The 17,176-nt window shown below is 35.7% G+C and overlaps 1 protein-coding gene across 1 annotated transcript in view; it reads right to left on the reverse strand.

The window, feature by feature from the left end:
- The window catches only part of CA8 (carbonic anhydrase 8), a 162,202-nt gene that overhangs the window by 97,088 nt on the left and 47,938 nt on the right, over positions 1–17,176 (reverse strand). The window lies entirely within an intron of this gene.

Genomic DNA, 17,176 nt, shown 5'->3' on the forward strand with positions numbered 1-17,176 from the left:
CCTACCGGCCTAGTAATCCACTGTAATGGTGCATTAATCTCCACCCTAAAATTCCTTTCTATTGTGGTTTTTGTTTTGGTTTTGTATTTGTATTTGGGCTGTGTTTTGGGGGGGTGGGGTGGGGAGGGTTGGTTGGTTGGTTTTGGTTTTGTTTTTTTTGTTTTGGGGTTGGTTTTGTTGTTGTTGTTGTTGTTTGTTTTGTTTTGTTTTGTCTTGTTTTTCTACATGTGCCTTGATTGTAATCCCAGGAAGACTTTACTACACTATATTCTTCCCCTATTCATACACCTGGGAAAAAGCATTGCAAAAGCAAGTCACAAAATGTTCTAATTTAGTTCACTACAGATTTATAGGTAACATGGGTTAATTCTGGCACCACTTTCTGAAGGTCAGGTCTGTTACATTGTCATATTTCCCTCTCCAAGGTTCTCCAGTGGCCTGCTATTGGCTTTAGTCCCCACTGATTGTGCCCCCTCCTTCTTGATGAGTTTGTACAAAGGAAAATTCACTTCAAAGATATAGGAAAAGGATCCACTTGGCAACAGTGAAAGATTATGTATGTACCTATATACCTGGGTTCACGTGCAAATTTCCCTGGCAAAAAGAGGTCACGAGTGAAAAAGTTTAAGAAGTCCTTTCCTAGAAGCAGTGTCTTAGCACTTCCCACATGTGCAACTCCATTTTAGTAATCTGGGAATGCACCAAACCTCCATTGCTCAGTCTATCTAGTCTCAGCTGGGCTCTCTCTTCTGATTAGCAATCCTTTCATTCAATTCTTCCTTGTTTCAAATATTTTCCACACTTCCAAAGTTCCCAATCACCCCAATTCCCTATATTTTTAGCAAGAGAACTTGACATCTATTAACTAAGACTGAGGTGCCCTGTACCTCAAAGCCTCTGAATTTATATCTCTCTTCGTTTTTCCTTTTCTCTCTCGTCTCAGAAAAGGAAATAGTTATCCTCCTTAACAAAGCTAACTAACCCTTCTACCTATGCCTTTGCTTCTAATTCCCCCTGCTTTCTCTGGGAATATATTTGATTATTCCCTCTGTCTCTATGTTTCCCTTCCCCTTCACCTCCAACAACAAAGCCCTTCTCTTGACCCTGGTTCCCTTGAACTACAATGTTTTCTTTCCCTCTCTAAATATACACTATTAAATTTCTTGAAAATGTAGTCTGCATTTACTGACTACATTTCCTCGCCACTAATTCTTCAATCCCTTCCAAGCTGACTTATGTTCCCCCAACTCTACTGAAACTCCTTCATCAAAACATCATCAATATCCTCCTAACTGCCATTTCTAACAACCTTTTCTTCATTCTTATCTTCCTTAAGTTTTATTTAGCGTCTGTTGACCACCAGCACCCCAGAGCTTACCCTCACCCCCTATAGTCTAATCCAGGACTTCTGAAACTTTTTCTACTCAAAACCCCTTTTTGCCCAAGAAATTTTTATGGGACCCTGGGTATATAGGTATATAAAATGTGTACACAAAACCTTTTACTGTTGCCAAACTTTTGCAACCCCCACCTTCATTTACAGGACTCCATATGGGGTCAAGACCCACAATTTAAAAAGTTAGGGTCTGATCTGCCTTGACTTCTATGAAAATGCAGTCTCTGTACCAGACTGACATTCCTAATTCATGGGTCTGATCACATTGTTTCAATGATTAAAGCCTTCAGAGACTCCTCATTTCCTACTGGATAAAGTCTTAACTTCAAACCACGATATCAATGTCTTCCATAATTTAACAGCTTTTCTTTTCAGTCTTATCTCACAATTACTCCTCTTTACTATAACCATAATGAACTATACTTTACTCTCCAAATATATTCTTCAGATCTCTGTCTCTCTGCCTCTGCTTTTATGCTACCCTATATCTAAGAATGCCTTCTTCCTTTTCCTTTCATCTACCTCCAAATCTCTGTTTATCGAAACTTCACTCATCCTTCAAGAAGAGGTTCAAATGTTTTCCTCAGTGGAGCTCTTCAAGCAGAGGCTTGACCAATTGTCAAGTGTGTTGTAGAAGGAAATCTTGTTCAAATAGGATAAAGTCACCTCTGAGGCTCCACTTCTGTTAATTTCCATCTCTTTCATCAAAGTCTTTATTGATTCCACCAATCAAAAAGGACTGTTTCTTCCTCTAATAGGACCTTAGTAGAACTTTACCTGTACTTATGTTTTGCACTTATCTTGTCCAATTTTGCATTCTAATAATTTGTGTATGTCTAATGTCTTTTTGTAGAATATAAGCTTCTTAGGGTCATGTCTTACTTGTTTGGTGTCACTGTATGTGTCTAACATGGTACTTTGAACACAGCAAAAAAAGAAAATTGGATTTGGGTTGGGTTTTTTGTTGTTATTACATTTGAGTTCTCAAAAAAATCATTATTCCATTGGCAACAATATGAAAGTTGAAAACTAGTTGTTTGAAGGGGGAAATGATTAATTCAGACTTGTAAAATTGAGACTGGGGCATCTAAGTGGAGATGTCTTTTAGGTAGCTGGAGATAGGGGACTAAAGAATGGGTAAAAAGGTCAGTGCTGTGGATAAAGGTTTAAAGTAATCAGCTTAGATATGAAAGCTGAAGCTAGGAAAAAGAATTAACTCAAGGCCTGCCCCTTAACCATTGGGAAAGGGCCAAAGACTGAGCCTTGAGGAATGTACACAGTTATGAAATAGGGAACGAAACCATCAAAAGAGACAGAGAAGTAATCACAGACAGGAAATTCATCAGACAGTTCATTACCACTCGGGGACGCCAAAATAGAAAGAGTTCCAATAATACTGATCAATAGTGTCAAATATTGCAGAGTAAAAAAATGAGTAATAAGTAAAGGCCACTAGATTGAGTAGAAAGGAAACAATTTGTGATCTTCAACAGTACCTTTTCAGCTGAGTAAAGGGATAGAAATCTGTAAGGAAGGGAAGAAGGTATAATGAGCAAAGGAAGACATTTAGGGTATACTATTCATTCTAGAGCTTTTGCCTGATGTAAAAGAAAATAAATAAGATGATGACTAGAAAAGGAATTAATGTCAACTGAAGATTTTTTTCAAAATTGGGAAAATTAGTGTATGTTTGGATTTGATGAAGGGAAAAGCAGTGTAATATAATGCAGATTTGAATTCAAAAAAGCTAAGCTCAAGACCCAGAACTTCATTATCTATGAAACTTTTAGCAAATCACTTCAAAGCTCTTAATCTAGGTTTCTTCATATGTAAAATGAGAAATACTCATACGATGTACTTGATAGTTTTATTGTAAAGCAAGTGCTTTTTAGCTTTTAAGGGCTACAAAAATGTACATTATTTCCAAAGGTTATTTGCCTTTCCCTTGCCAGAATATTGTAAAAAGTCTCTTGCTATTGAAGATAAAATTATGACCTGAGAAACCCATAGGGTTAATTTATTAAATTAAAATAAACCATAAATATCCCATGTTGCTCTGAGAACTTATTGTCTCATGCAAACTAGAATCCTTAAGAACTTTCCTATGGGATAGGACCTTGTATAGGATGAATTCACAGGGACATGGACCCATCAAGAAACCTTAATTTCTATATTAGCTGCGTTTTTTAATATTTTATTTTTCCTAATATAACTATTGGAATCACGCCACCCGCTGGAGACATACTGTAGAAAAGCTCTGCCATGAGGTGAAGGTCTCTGAGAGCCAGACCATGTGTCTTTTCTTTGGCGTCAGGAAGTGACGTTTGCTTGTGGGAAGAAGAAGGGGGAGCCTGGCACTCTGACTTTTTGGCTCTTTCCTGGGGACTCTGGCAGAGAGCAGAGCTAGAAGTGCGCTCTCCCTTTAATTCTTATTCTCCTTAATAAATGCTTAAAACTCTAACTCTTGCTAAAGCTTATAATTTATTTGCGACCACTCATTAGATATTTTAGACAGACTAGCTAGAATTTTAGCCCTCAACACTAATCACATGTAAAGACAATTTTAACATACTTTTTTAAAATTTTAAGCTCCAAATTCCTCTCTCCCTTACCTCCCCACTACCTAAGACAGTAAGCAATTTGGTATGTTAGACATATGCAATCATGCAAAACATATTTCCATATTAGTCATATTATGAAAGAAGATACACGCCTAAAAATAAAAATCAAGTGTAAAATAGCCTGCTTCAATCTGCATTCAGATTCTATCAGTTCTTTCCCTGGATGTGGATAGCATTTTTCATGATGAGTCTGTTTGAATTGCCTTGGATCATTGTATTGCTATGAATAGCTGAGTCATTCACAGTTGATCATTGTAAAATATTGCTGTTACTGTGAACAATATTCTTCTGGTTATGCTCACTTCACTTCTCATTAGTTTGTCTTTCCAGGTTTCTCTGAAGTGATCGTCATCATCATTTCTTATAGCACAATAGTATTCCATCATAATCATATACCAAAACTTGCTCTGCCATTCCCTTATTGATAGACATCACTTCAATTTCCACCAAAAAAAAGCTGTTATGAATATTTTTGTACAAATAGGTCCTTTTCCCTCTTTTTAAAAATCTCTTTGGAGATACAGACCTAGTACTAGTATTGCTCCATCAAGGGTATGCGCAGTTTATAGTCCTTTAGGCATAGTTCCAAATTGATTAGCTGTTTTTTTTTAATTTCCTTTTACATTAAACATAAAGAAATTCAATTATAGAGAGTTGCTTCAAGTCTGAAACTTGATTTTGGTTTCAGAAGAAAAAATGTCAAGTCCTATCCATGTCCTGTGAAAAGCAGCATAGTCTAAGAGAACAATCACTGGGCTTGGAAACCTAAAGTCAGGTCAACACCTGCTTTCTCTACTTACCAATTATGTAGTATTAGGTAATTCACCTAACTATACTGAGATTTAAGTTTTTTGTCTATACACTGGATATAGTAATATCTGCCCTATCCATTTCATGTAAGTGTCAAGATGCTCCAATAAGACCATTTTTTTGTGAATGCATTTTATAAAATGTATTCTTTTATTGATGTAAATTGTGTGGGGCCCTCTTAAGGTTCTCTGAAAGAACGATTAATTATAAAAAGGGGGGGAAAGTCATGAGAAAAACAACTCTAGCTACTTTTATAATTAAGTAACTAAGGAAAATATAAAAGTAAGTCTCAAAAATTTAACAACAAATATTCAAGAGTAGATGAAATACACATTAGTAATTGTTTAAATGAACTCTTTAAGTAAGCAGATTAGGGGATTAAAGAATTAAACAATAGGCAATAGAGAAGCCATCTGTCTCTCAGCAGATATGGACCTAATTACATACAGTAATTGATCCATCTACATGCAGATAAACTGTAGTAATAATGTATATGACTTTATGGTGGTGTTAAATTTTAAAATGACTTTTTAAGCAAATCACATAGCTATGACTTACAGAAGGACATTCAAGGAGCATATAGATATAATAGTAACAATATATTATTAGGCACATTTTCTCATACTCTAAGAATAGAATGGATAATCAAGAATCAAGAATTCTATCTCTAGCCCCATCACCTACTCATTATATTGCCTTGAGCAGGCATTAAACTTTTCTGTGCATTTTCTTAGAGGTAAATGGGAGACAGTAATGCTTTTCATTAGAAAAGTTTAAATTCTTTAGATAATTAAAATACTAATGCTAAGGTCATGTTTATAGAGTTTTGAACCTTAATGACTCTCAGAAAAAAAGGCACTGGGTATTCTTCAAGTCCCCAAAAAGATAGCTCAAAGGTCATAACTTGCTATTTTTCATACTTCCTAATTTCCTTTTGTTATTATTTGCTGCCCTCTTTAGGATCAGGGAATGAGGTAACATGTTAATATAGCCTGAACTGAATAATCAATAAAAGATGGTTCTCTGGAAATTTCTGCCCTGATAAATTAGGAGAGGGTTGTCTCTAAGTTTTATTATTTCAAAATATTTCTGTGCTTAATGTGAAGCCAATGGTATTCCATAGTCATTGATTTAGAATTTATTTCTGCATTTCTCAGAAAACATCATGGCCTACCACATTAAGAATTCTGACTGTGCTAATTCTGCCATCAAACTGATGTTATCCTGATGTAATAGAGTCAGATAAGAGCAAACCCATACTTCTTTATTGGGCATAAGTAAAATCTTAGTTCATCCAATTAAGAATTACATTTCCCAGGAAGCCACAGGGCCCAAAAATTGAGGCTGACTGTTGAGGAGGAGAGAGAAGAAAAGAAGGAAGTTGAATGCCTATGAGGTTCTAGGCTAAAGTCACAGAGATTTTGTCCTGGTTAAAATCTAGGGGAAATAGGATATAGAAAGTTGTGCCAAATCAGTGAGATCCAGGTCCTAGAACAAAACTCATAACAGGATAGATGAATAGGCTGCTGACAAACTGATAAGGAGGATATGAGTCAACAGATAAATATAAATTGCTACATTCTGTACTATTACAACTTCAATCAAAGTTAAAATGATGACTATAAGCAGTGGGTAGCTGAGCTAGAGAGGAGGAAATGATGTGATTCACAAGATATATACCTAGGCTACATGCGGGAGTTCCCTAGCCTAGAGAGAATTTATACTGTTTTGCACAGTTTACAGGTGGAACCTGCAAAGAAGCTTCCTTATAGTTCTCTAGGAAAGATAGGAGTGAGAAAATAACCATTTTAAAGAATGGATATAAAGAATATCCCTATTATTTTTGTTTCCATTTTTATTCCAATTAAATACTTCTATTACCTCTAAACTATTGTTACCTTGGTTTCCATTAGCACAGTAGTAATGTAATATATCAACCTAAGTTGAATTGAGAAGTTCCCAGCCTCTGGATAGAGGCATAGTGAGCCATGACAGGGGATTTCTAAAATAAATAAAGAAAATGGAATGATAAAGTTGTTAAAGGGCCTTGGAACTGTGGTAGTAGATATACAATAGATAGATAGAAACATAGATATAGAGACATATATGTGTGTAAGTATGTGTATATATATTTATATAAACACACATACATATAGATATATATCCTTATCTCTATAGATATATATGTCTCTAAAAATATGTGTAAATACATATATATGTGTGCATATATGTCCATGTATATGTATGTATCTACATACAATACATTTAAATGAGTATTGTTCCCCCCCAAAAAAATTAAGGACAAAATGCAAAGTAGCCATTTAGCTTCATTATGTCCATAATTCTGAAGCATTCAAGATTACAACAATATTTTTACCTTAAAAAAATTTGTTGAGCTTAAAAATCCTTTTTTATATTAAATTGTATTACATTTTTCACATTCAAATTTTTAACATTCACAATAAATTATGTCTACTTAACAAAAAGGATAAAGGAATATTTGATACAAGTTTCTAATTCAAGAACTTTTTGAAGATGGCTACACTGTACCAAAAACATTTCTATTAAAATTTTCTAGTTGAAAATTATTTGTATTACTCCAACCATTTGTGAAAAATATTTTTATATTATAATGTAGGCAATAGTCTTCTCTTTATGAATTATAACTATACGCAATGAAAATCAGAACCTTCTCAATTAAGGCTTGAAATTGCACTTCTAAGAATTGCCACAAGACTTGCTGTAAGCTGTGGATAGAAAAAAAGTAGTGGCAACAAAAACATACTATACCTTTAAGAAGTTGTGTGAAACTAAGTGCTTTGAACAGTCACAAACAATTTCAAGAACATAGACAATCTAATTCTGAAGGTATTCTTTTTAAAACACTACTACATGAAACTGGAGGAGAAAAAAATACCTCATTATAATGTAGACAAAATGAAACTAAAAAACTATACCTGGGCCTTTCCCATGAAGGCCTTCATTATTCATACAAGTTCTGTGATTTATTTTAAAACCATAACAGTCTAATCCAGCACTCTTGTTGCCAAAGAGGTACACAAAGAGATCATTCTTTCATAAACCTACTACAAACTGCATCACTTGTTTCAATGAAGATGGGGAGCCAAGCCCTCATCTTCCTCTGCATTTCTATGTGCCTGATCTAAGGAATATTCTCCTGCTAACTCTGGCCCAAGATCACAAACATCAATGGTATTGAGACTGACCCAGTCAAATAAGTTTTACCAATGAAAACTTTTTAAAGTGCAGTACCAAAAACTGGAGTTTAGGCTAATAGTGAAATACACATAGTAAAATATGTCCATGGTTCTCTCTTCCAGTGACAAGGTAAAGCCCTTCCCAAACTTTTTTTTTTTTTTTTTTTAGTGAGGCAATTGGGGTCAAGTGACTTGCCCAGGGTCACACAGCTAGTAAGTGTTAAGTGTCTGAGGCTGGATTTGAACTCAGGTCCTCCTGACTCCAGGGCCGGTGCTCTATCCACTGCGCCACCTAGCTGCCCCCAAACTTTTAAAGAAGATTGGTGTGATTTGTTTTGGTAGCCAAAACTTAAGTGTCAAGAACTAGGTGTTCATTGGAAATGGTCCACCAAGAGCAAAATTAGAGAATCATACATACTTGTGTATTTCTAAGACCATACACTTCAAAGTACCCTATGACTAAAATGAAAATAATACATTTCTGAAGCAGGATTTATAGATACATTTGTGTTTATTCTAATGCCAAAGACTTCTTTGAAGAAACCTTTTTAAACATGCATACCACATTGGTAATTTTATTGTGTGTTTTTTTTAATTGGGCATAAAAAATGAAGATGCCCTTTCAAAAAATCAGGTGAGGAAAATTGGAACAGCTGGAGCAGATATAGTAATGGCTACATGTTTCCTCTTTAAAAGGCAGCGGGGCAAAGGAGATGGACAAAAAGAGAGAGACCAACAGGATATTTGAGGAGCTAAGTGTGGGAGCATGCATGGAGACACTGAGAGCTGAGGTTTAAAGCCAGGTGGCAGTAGAAAGCTGAAAGCAGATGTAAAAACTTCAACCTAAGATCGATGATGCAGCTTATGCTGCAAGAACTTAAGAGTTTCTCGAGCGTTTTAGTGTTCAGAGTAACCTGCAAAGGGGTACTGATAAATTATTTAATAGTTATAAATTTGAAGCTAGGTATATGAAGAAATAGACCCCTTCAATAGAAGTACACATAATTGGAAGAATTTTCTTTCTTCTCATGCTTACCAAAGATAAGATGTTCTTAGCGTGTGTGTGTGTGTGTGTGTGTGTGTGTGTGTGTGTGTTTGTGTTTTGTGGAACTCTTTAACAGTCTGGTGAAGGCTATGGTGAAGCCCTTCTCAAAATAATATTTTTAAATACATAAAATTAAGTGCATAGGATTACCAAAGAAATCAATTATGTTAAATAAAGGTGTATTTTTTTCCTACCCAAGTTCACAGACTTCCCTCCCCCAGTCCCACCCCTGATATCTATCTATGGATTGTAGGATAAGGAAATGTTTTTGCCTTCCCTTAAAAGTGTAGCACATTAAGAAAAGCAAGACTGTTAGTCTATAGAATTAAGATTGGAGCAGGTGGGTTTTTTCAGTGGGTGAGCATTTCCAGCTACTGTCAACTAAATTCAGCCATGGTATTTAAGTCCAAGAAAAAAGTACTAAATTTTTCTGATGTACAAAAATTACCATTGCTGAGCAATTACATACAAGAAGTAAAAGGGCCAGAACCAAGTAATTATTAATAGGAGTAATAAAAACTGACTTTTATATGGATTTAAAGTTTACAAAGTGTCATATGTGGAATAGTCTGGCAATTGCATGGTGTGAGTTATCTAGGGTTTTCTTTTCTGTTTATGTTTGCTTGCTCTACTAGTCAACCAAGCCCTTCTGGATGAATGAATGTGTAGATAAATGAAATTGATTTTTAAAGCACTTATTAAATACTTACCATGTATCAACTAAACTATGTGTTGCTAGAAGTACAAATACAAAAGGGAAAACAGCCCCTATAATCAGGAAGCTTACATTCTAGAGGAGGAAATAATACAAATAAGGGATCCCTGGCTAGGGAGAGTCATTTTGATCCAGAATGTTACTAGGATGGTGAATTGAGGCATAGAGAATGGAAACCGGGAGAATGAGTGCTTTGTATATATCCCCCCTGGTATCTCACCGTTTGCAGCTATGCTTATCATATTGCCCCAGATTCTTCACAGAAGAGACTTTTTATTGATTCTGTGTCTCAGGTTTAACAAAAGCTGCATACATGATAGAACACTTTGAGGTTCCTCTCCCAACATCTAAGAGCACTCTGAGTTGGACCTGTGGTCAGGACAGATGATATATTTGGTGGTTCAAGTTGAAAGTGAACCTATCTTGGGGGGCAGCTAGGTGGCACAGCGGATAAAGCACTGGCCCTGGATTCAGGAGGACCTGAGTTCAAATCCAGACTCAGACATTTGACACTTACTAGCTGTGTAACCCTGGCCAAATCACTTAACCCTCATTACCACTCAAAAAAAAATATTTAAAATAAAATCTACCAGTAAGAAGATTATTTTTTAAAAAAGAAAAGAAAAGAAAGAAAGTGAACCTATGTAATTTCTTATTTTCTACAAAAGAAATTTAGTGTATAAAAACAAATGAGTACATTAAGAGGGGTACCATTTTATGGAAGTTTGGGGTTTTGGAGGGTGGTTATTTATGTCTAAACTTAGTCTAATTACTGGGCCTATTCTATACTAATGAGCTGTACCTAATCATATGGAGGCAACCACCAGGAGTAAAAACAAGTGTTTTGTTGTTTAGTTGTTTTTAGATGTGTCCAACTCTTTGTGATCCCTTTTGGGGTTGTCTTGGCAAAGATACTGAAGTGATTTGTCATTTCCTTCCCCAGCTCATTTACAGATGAAAAAACTGAGTCAAATAGGATTAAGTGATTTGACCAGTATCATGCACAAGTGTCTGAGACCAGATTTGAACTAGTCTTCTTGACTTCAGGCCTGTCACTCTATCCACAGCACCACATGTCTGCCCCAGAAACAATATACCAAGGGGAAATTTAAAAGCCCTTCTAAATCTTTCCCAGAAACTTCTAATTTTTTTCAATAATGCCAACATCACACTCAACTTAGTCTGCTCAAAATATGCCAAAAAGAGTCCTCAAACCAAAGAAAATTTAAATATCAGAAGTTTTATATTGAAATTGGCTCCAAGGGGCAGCTAGGGGGTGCAGTGGATAAAACACTGGCTCTGGCTTCAGGAAGACTTGAGTTCAAATCCAGCCTCAGACACTTGACACTAGCTGTGTGACCCTGGGCAAGGTACTTAACCCTTATTGCCCTGCAAAAAAAGAAAGAAAGAAAGAAAGAAAGAAAGAAAGAAAGAAAGAAAGAAAGAAAGAAAGAAAGAAAGAAAGAAAGAAAGAAAGAAAGAAAGAAAGAAAGAAAGAAAGAAAGAAAGAAAGAAAGAAAGAAAGAAAGAAAGAAAAGAAAGAAAGAAAAGAAAAAGGAAAGGAAAAAAGGAAAGAAAGATGAAAAGAAATTGACCCCAAAGCCAAAATGACTTTAAATTTAAGAATGAAAAAAACAAAAACAAAAAAAAAATTTTTAAGGTGAAAAAACTAGCAAGTAGAATAATGCTGTACTGTAGATCATCTTTAATATCTGAAGTTAATCCTTTAAAAAAGTGTTATTATTCAGATATCTCTTGCTTCCCTTGGAGAGTTCATTTTTAAACTATTTCAGGAAATGATGAGTGTCTTCATTAATAGGAAAATATTTCCTTGAAATTGTATCAGATGGGAAAGAAGATAATAAAGAGAACTAGGTACTGGTTGAGAATTAATAGGAAAGGAAACGAAAAAAAGGAAAGCAATGGAAAGGAAGAAGGGGGGGAGGAAAAATGAAAGAGAGAAGAGAATGAGCAATATTTTCCCAGTACTTTAAGGATGTATTATTTGATCATATGGACGATTCCTAAAATAATATGGCTCACAATGTCTCTACAACTTAGGACATGGTCATTTGAGATCTTGCAGAATATAAATGAAAAAAATATTCAACATCTGGTACCCAGCCTTTTGGTGGATATAATTCTCTGAACTTAGATAGACTGGTACTCAGATAACAGATATACAAACTGGCAATACGCCCACATTAGTATCCTGTCCATCTTTGTAGCACATGCCAGAGTTTATGTTCCAATGGAATAGCTTTCGAGAACCCAAGGCCACCTCCACACCACAATGAGTCATTAGAATAGAACTACAGTGGAAGAGATAAGCATAAATAGCTTTTTTAAAAAGGAAGGAAGGAACAAAGGAAGGGAAAAGGTCAGCCAATGAGTATTTGCGTACTCAGGATCACCTTGTGAAGGTCTTAATGGCTACAGCTTTAGGATAAACTGTATAGCTAATGCAAAATAATTTAGTTTTGTGATCAGGACAGAGGTGGTGGATATAGTTCTAAACTTACCCACTAGTCTTTTCTCCCAACGGTTGTCTTGCTATCATAGTATCACATTCAAAATAATCACTATCCATCCATGCTGGAAAAACTAAGTAGATAAAAAATACCTGTTTTCCAAATTCTGACAGGCAGTTCAATTGACACCCTATGGAGTTATTTCACCTATAGTTCAAAGGCTGAATTGTGTTATGTGTGAATGTGTTATTTCTCAAAGTGATGTTATATGATTACAAATCATAGAAAAATTAGAATTTTCAAAGGATCAAATTTTAAGTCATCCCCAAAATGATGGAGAAGTGAATGGTGGGTACAAACAGAACACAGCAAATCACCAGCAATGATGACTAGCCAAGAAGTGATGGACCTATACTGATTTTCAGCATCCTTTAACAAGCACTTTTAAAAGGAATATCCTTGTCAGACCATATGTGATAATTTTTCATTTAGAAAATATGGTTATTTTGCCTATACCTTATTTCTCTAAATATTTTCCCTTCTCAGTCTCTGCATGTTACTAGAAGGGGAGATAAAATGGAGAAAATGAGGTGACAATTCTAATGCTGATTTAAAACAAAACAAAACAAAACAAAAAAACAAACCCTGAAGATGATATGAACATAATCAATCCATAACACCATCATCACCAAGGTGCTCCCTTGATAACCAGTGATTACCTCTCTATCACCCTTTCCAAAGTCCCCTCTAATGATGACCTTTGTGACAATATTCTCCCTTTAATGTTGTTCCTGATGTTGTTAGGAAGAAAGGATGGAAGGGGAAAGATCAAAATAGAGAAATGAATAAGTTAAAAGATTCTTCTCCAGCACCCCATAACTAAAGGTGTTTATTTAGCTATTTAAAAAAGATATGGGGGGCAGCTAGATGGCACAGTGGTTAAAGCACCGGCCCAGGATTCAGGAGTACCTGAGTTCAAATCTGGCCTCAGACACTTGACACTTACTAGCTGTGTGACCATGGGCAAGTCACTTAACCCCCATTGCCTAAAAAAAAAAAAAAAAGATTAGGGGAATGATTCTAGATGCCTTTTGCTAATGAGAAATTTACTGCAACAAAAAGGCAGCATAATTGCAAATTTTCATGGAAAGTTTCTGCTAGGTGGTGCAGTGGATAAAGCACCAACCCTGGATTCAGGAAGACCTGAGTTCAAATCTGACCTCAAACACTTGACAATTATTAGCTGTGTGACCCTGGGCAAGTCACTTAACCCCCACTGCCCCACAAAAACAAAACAAAAAAGAAAAAAGAAAAGAAACATCAGATATAGGGGGCAGTTAGGTGGTACAGTGTATAAAGTACCAACCCTGGATTCAGGAGAGCCTGAGTTCAAATCCAGCCTCAGATAATTGATACTTACTAACTGTGTGACCCTGGCCAAGTCACTTAACCCTCATTGCTCTGCAAAAAATAAAAATAAAAGATTGCATAAAAGGGAATATTCTAAATATTTGCAGGGAAAGCAAATAAGATTGCCATAAGGTAAATAAAATTATGATATAAAAATGGCCATTTTGTGTTCTGATGTCAAGTTCTTTTTTTCAAATACAGAAAATGAAATGTAACTACTAAAATGTAGGCTTTGATTTCCTCATCTGGAAAATGACAGGATTCAATTAGATATCCTCTAAGATCCTTTCCAGTTCTGAACCTCTGATTCTATGATCATATACCTCAGCCTCTCAAACACATTCCTATAGGGACATGGTGGGAAATCAGGTTACTTTCATTGACACACCACCTAGGCTGGACCTGAATTATGGGTCATCACAAATTCAGTGATGGATAGGTAGATAGATGAATAGATGGATGGATAAATAGATAGATAGATAGATAAAAATTATATATATACATAATTACAGATACATGTATACACACATACATATTCATATATATATTCACATATATATATATGGTTGGGTGGGTGCATGGTTGTCCTTCATTCTAGAAAAGAACCAAAATACATATATGTGTATGTATGTATGTGTGTGTATATATATATGCATATATATGTGTGTGTGCTTCTGAATCAATCACTCTTTGCGGGGAAAAAATGTCTATATGTCTTCAGGGAGGACTCAGAAATGGTTACAATTCTATCTTATCTATAGGAATGTTTGTTGTGTCATTTCTCCTGGGACACAGTTAAAGATCATAATAACTATTTGTTTCAAACCCTTCTAATTGTAAACCTTAGGTAAATCACTGAACTTTTCTTACTTAAATTTCCTAGGGGGAAAAAAAAACCCACAACTTTATTCTTTCTTGCTCCTCCTCCCCAACTTAACCCCCACCATTGTTTTCCCTATTCCCCTTCCCATTCCCATCATAATTTGATTGCATCTTCAGATGTTTATCCAGATTTTCCAGCACTATTTGTTGAGTCTTGTGTATATCCAATAGGCAAATTAGAGAAGAGAATCATGAAAAGGTGACCAGCCACAATCAAAGTGTATAACACCATAGACATTATGCATTGCAACACAGAAACTGTTTGACTTCTTGATCCACATCTATTTGTCCATTTGCTTGTAGGTGATAGGTCATGGAGAGCAATAGCTGAATTCTAAACATTTTTTGTTCCCTTCCAAAATGTGGCTAAAAACATCAAGTCCTATCTGAGACAGCCTGGACTAGAAGCCATGTAGATGCTTCTATGAAAATATACTACCTATGAAGGAAATGTTATTCTGGAAGATGGAATCAAGTAGCTTAGTTTAAAAGGATGATTTACCATCACAAGGACAGTAGTTTCCCTCAAGGTGATGTAATTTTAACAGCCCACTGGATGTCATATTTGTATAGATTTTGCCAAAGAATTAAAGGAGTCTCTGAGGGCAGCTAGGTGGTGCAGTGGATAAAGCACCGGCCCTGGATTCAGGAGGACTTGAGTTCAAATCCGGCCTCAGACACTTGACACTTACTAGCTGTGTGACCCTGGGCAAGTCACTTAACCCTCATTGCCCCACAAAAAAAAAAAAGAAAGAAAGAAAGAATTAAAGGAGTCTCCATTTATTCTCCATTGATGTCTCAATGTCATGGTAGTCCCAATTACCCTTGAACATAGTTATGGCAATCCTATACTCAATCTGCTCATTAATAGTATTGGTAGATTAAGTTCTTGGTCCTCTCTTTTCCTGAATATCCATGTAACAGAGTGATAGTGTGGTAGCATAACAACTTGCTTCTTGAAGAACGATAGAACATACCTTCTACCTTCTATAGCATCAGTGATTAGCACATAATAGAAGTTTCGATAATGTTTGCTCAACTGAATTACTACTATGCATATGAATATATGCATGGGTATACATATGTGTATATGTATATATGCATATGTTTCTACATATGTATATGTATGTATATGTGTATGTATATATGTATATGTGTGTATATAGCTTCAACCAGGCTATCCTCAGTCAGGGTTCCTAATGCATTTTTCAGTCCTGGAACACTCATGACCACCCAAAGGGAAAAACAAATATAACAATGTCCAATAGAAATGGTATCCACATAAAAATCTAGGCCTCTTTAAAATAGACTAAAATGTTGTGGTCATTTAGGACCCTAATTGAATGTCTCATTCATTCCAAATCATCACCATAGGCCATCATTTAATCTGTCTGAGCCTCAGCTAATTCATCTGTAAAATGATAATAATAATACCTATAGTACTGAACGCAGAGGGTAGCTTTGATAATGTATATAAAGAGCTTTTCAAACTTTAAAGAAATATATTAATGACATTATTATTATTATTATTATTTATTATTATGCCAGATCTCCAAGGGCAGACTTAATAGCTGGTATTTAATTCTGTGGTGGCTATTAGCCATTATAGAATACTTCCTTTCCAGTAAAGGTAACTGACAAAGGTTTTATGCTACTAGGAAATGTACAGCCTTGGGTTATAATCCACCTCCCTCTACTCTTCAACTCCACACCCTTTCAGAGGCCTCTACTTCCTCAAAGAAAGGGCAACTTGATTTCAAATGTCACAACAAGGACAAAGCCACACACACAAAACCTCTTCAGGATAAAAAAAAATTCCCCTCCACAATGTTGTCTTCCTTATTAAACACGTAAAAGCTCCATCAGCTTCAGGTACCCTGGAATAAAGTGTATGTAGCAATAATAATAAATTACAATTATACCACATATTAAAGTTTACAATGTGCTTTACACAGATGAACCAATCATCCAAATTTACAGATGGCGAAACTAAGGCTCAATAAAATTAAGTGACTCATCCATTATCATACAGCTAGTATCAGACAGGATTTAAACTCATTTTTCTGATGGAAGGCTATCCACTAAACTGTTGCCAGTCTTTCTGTTCCTAGGAAACACTCTAGCTCTTTGATTCCTGCCAGCAGTTGTGTGTGGTTTGTTCCCATTTGTAGCCATTCCAATTCAAACACAAAGCCCAAGATTACCTGGTCCAAGGGAAAAATGCACTTACCAATCTTGCAACATAAATTGTGGCCAAGGAACTGGCTGAGTACTTCTTGAAACTGTGACATGTTCCTGTTCATTCTGAGAAACAACTTGGATATTATTTAAATAATATACAACCTACTGGGCAAGAAGATCTGCCAGAACCTCACTAATTATTCTTGGGAAGTTGCAAGTGCATTGGTCAACCCAAAGAGCATGAACAGGTGCAGTCAACTCTGCTATAACTCAAAATATGGATTGCTAAAAATCACTAGACTATGCAAAATGTCAAAATTATAATCACAGGGCTTTGGGGAAAATGGAGTTAGAGGCACAACCTCATCAGTGACATAAAAAAGATAGGAACTAAATCAAAATGGTAGTACATTTATGTACATGTTGA

This window comes from Dromiciops gliroides, chromosome 1 (genome assembly GCF_019393635.1).
Source record: "Dromiciops gliroides isolate mDroGli1 chromosome 1, mDroGli1.pri, whole genome shotgun sequence".
Classification (NCBI taxonomy): Eukaryota; Metazoa; Chordata; class Mammalia; order Microbiotheria; family Microbiotheriidae; genus Dromiciops; species Dromiciops gliroides.